At 41.3% G+C, this 3,088-nt stretch overlaps 1 protein-coding gene across 9 annotated transcripts in view; it reads left to right on the forward strand.

Annotated features, from left to right (window-relative positions):
• The window catches only part of RUNX1T1 (RUNX1 translocation partner 1), a 114,616-nt gene extending 113,911 nt beyond the window's left edge, over positions 1-705 (forward strand). For all 9 annotated transcript variants that reach the window (XM_017730405.1, XM_017730410.1, XM_017730406.1 and 6 more), the window contains one exon: positions 1-705. This exon is cut by the window's left edge and continues 3,390 nt beyond it. The gene's annotated coding sequence lies outside the window, so the exon portion shown is untranslated.
• The last annotated feature ends 2,383 nt before the right edge of the window (positions 706-3,088 follow it).

Consider the following 3,088-nt stretch of genomic DNA (forward strand, 5'->3'; position numbering starts at 1 on the left):
GGACTATAACTGAATGGCGGTCATTAATAGGAATAGGGCGTCCTCTATCTCTCCTCTCTGTCTCTTTTACTCTCCTCTTTTTCTCTTTCTCTGTCATGAGACTGTGTGTGACAGGGGCCGCCTGTCTCTCTTTTTAATTTTTAATTTTTATTTTTTATTTTTTTTTATTTTGTGTAGGTGCATGTCTTGGGGATTTAAAAATTACAAGGCTGGTTTACTTATGCAAAGCATGCCTATGTCTGGAATATGTTTAGGGGAAGAAAGTGACTCCATGTTGTCCGAATTCCTCAAGGAACAGAAAGTAAAAAAAAATAAAAAATAAAAAAATAAAAAAAATTAAAATTGGAGACTGTTGAAATGCAGATTTGAAGTACTTTCTTATTTTATTTTTTGGGTTCCGCAACATTATTGTGAAGAAGAAAAAAATAAAAAAAAGAAAAGTTGTTGTGCAATACTGAATTTCAGACATGTACCACAAGTTAATGGTAGACTAACACTGAGGGGGGGTGGGGTCTAGGCATTGTGCTTTTGTCAGCATACTCTTGAGCTTTTAAGTCTACTATGTCTGAACTGTGGTTTCTTGTTTATCCTTTTTTTCTTTAGTTGGACTGTAATGTATGGTCTGTCAACCTGTGAATCTTTTAAAGTATGATTCAGGTATTGTTGTATTCTTTACTGTGTAATAAAAATGTTAAAAAATCTGTATTCCTACCTTCTCCATGGAACTTCATTCCTGATGTTCCGTCTGTGAACAGTACTTTATGAACCACTAGCCCCAGAGCAGGAAAATGTCACTTGAAGTGCTGTCATGGGCCAAAGGGTCACATAATCTCTTTTTTTTTTCCAGTTTCTGCATGAGACAGGACAGCCTTGATGTCTGGTTCTTGAGGGGATCTCCTCTGAGTTTCAGGTTATGGCTGCATCCAGCTAACTCAGATCTGTTCCTTGTTTGTGGCAAGGGGAGACCTTGTAAGAAAACCCCCAAAATGCCTAATCACTTGCATCAGAGATGTGCTTTGTCTTCAAAGTCAAACTAATGCCTAGATTAATTGCTGTCATAAAGCATATCTGTTTTTAATGGTTCCTCTGCACTTGAGCTTTTGCACAGACATCTATTTCTATTTTAAACTTAATGGAAATACTCATTAAGAAAGAGAAGCACCTTCCCAGAGGTGTAGACTGAGCAGTAACTTTTACAGCCTTTGTCCAGTGCACTTCCCAAGGGTACTCTGGTACATGCGGGGCTTAATTAACCATGCTGTCTCCAGAAGTAAATCCATCTATAGTGTGATTGTTACAGAAATTAAGACTGCCCTAGCAGGAGGAGAACATCCTCAGCATGATTTACATTTATATCAAGTATTTGGTCCTAGCTCTGTACTGTGGTCTGCTCCCAGGTACTTCCTGTGGGTACAGAGACATTGCTGATTGCATTCAAACACTGGTGCTTTGCCAGTGTGAACCATCCTCCCTGGGCCCCCGTAATTCTCTTGCTTCTTGTTGTTGCAGACACAGAGTATTTTTTAAGACGTGAAATAATTACCTTGACCTTAAAGATATTTAAATTGGGATTTGATAGTGGAATTAGTATCATTCCCCACCTCCTGCACCCTCCCAGAAGGGAAGAGAAAGTGTGAGCATTGCAAAGCCTATTTAATGGATCAACATTTTTAGAAGGATCTTTCTTCAGTCTGCATTTTTAGCAGAATCGTAGATATATCCAAATCTCCGTAAGACTCTTGATATGGAGCATCAACTCTTCACCTTGTTAAACAGAGAGGAGGTATTTTTTGTTCATTTTGCAAGTTGGTGTAAGGTAAAGAGGACGTGCAATGGCATAAATAAATGCATCATGAAGACAAGTGAAATGCGGTTTTTTTTTCATGTCAGAATTCCAGCACTGAACTAAGCCCTCTTTAAAGGTTCTTGCCAGCCTTCTAGTAATTTGATTAATTTGTTTTATCATCATCTGCATTCTTGAAAGCATTTTGGTGTTTAGAGTTTCTGTTAAAGCTGTTCTCGAGCAAGCCCAGTGTTTGTGAATTACCACCTGGCAGTCAGAAGCTCTCCTGTGCCTCAGCAGGGACTGTGGCTTTGGCTCTGGAAGGGGTCACTGCCAAGTGAGAGTTAATTTTTGACCCTTCCAGTTATACTGCCATTAAATGGCATTTAGAGTGGAAAGGGAATTTGAGCACAGATTTGTCAGTTTTCAAACCACAGGCTTCAGAGAGCAGAAAGTAATTGTCAGCCTACGCCATGTGCTGGGAAATGCCAACTATGAAGATTGGGAGGTTCTGCCCTCAGATGAATTTTTTGTGTGCGTTAAGCTGCAGTGCCTGACTTTGTAAGCTGAGGTGTGGGTAAAATGTAGGCTGTTTACCATTTTAACTCATTTACCCCCCCTTCCCCCAGTCCACAGGCTGTAAGTACCTGATCCTGTGTTAATGGAGCAAACTCAGGGTGTGGTGTCAACACAGATAAAGCTGCTTTCCTCTGCCTTAGTGTGAGACACATCAGCCAAAACCAGGGTGATGTGCTTCAGATTTTGGGATCTTCAGAGAAGTGATGGCAAAATTAAAATGTCTGTTAGAAGGAATGGAAATCTGATAATATTCAAGCTGGGAAGTAACCTGTTTCTGCTTCATCTACCCTCTCTGAGGTGTACTGAGGAGGGTTAGGGCACACTAACAAGCTGATTTGTGGGAACCCAGAGTGCAGAGGATATTTCTCTGCCTGAAGACCTGAGCAGTAAACTCAGGGTTTGAGTTTGTACACCTTGCTGCAGCTGCTTTCCTCTTCCTGTAGCTCCCTTGTTCTCCTTCAGTTATTCCAGCTCTCAAACTGTTGATTCATGTGGTATATGTCTCATGTTTGGAGCTGAATCCCTGGGTTTTCCTTTACATATCTTTAGCCTTAGCATGCAAGGTCAGTACCACTGCTGAGCTCGAGAAGAGCCAGAGACACTCTCCACGTTGCCCCAAGCCCGAGCCCTTGTCCCTGATGTGCAGCTGCTGTCTTAGGCAAAGAGGGACCGTGAGTCACCAATGGCAGTGGATTTTGCTGTTCCCCTCCTACAGCCAAAGAAATG

Source organism: Corvus brachyrhynchos, unplaced genomic scaffold (assembly GCF_000691975.1).
Source record: "Corvus brachyrhynchos isolate BGI_N302 unplaced genomic scaffold, ASM69197v1 scaffold302, whole genome shotgun sequence".
Classification (NCBI taxonomy): Eukaryota; Metazoa; Chordata; class Aves; order Passeriformes; family Corvidae; genus Corvus; species Corvus brachyrhynchos.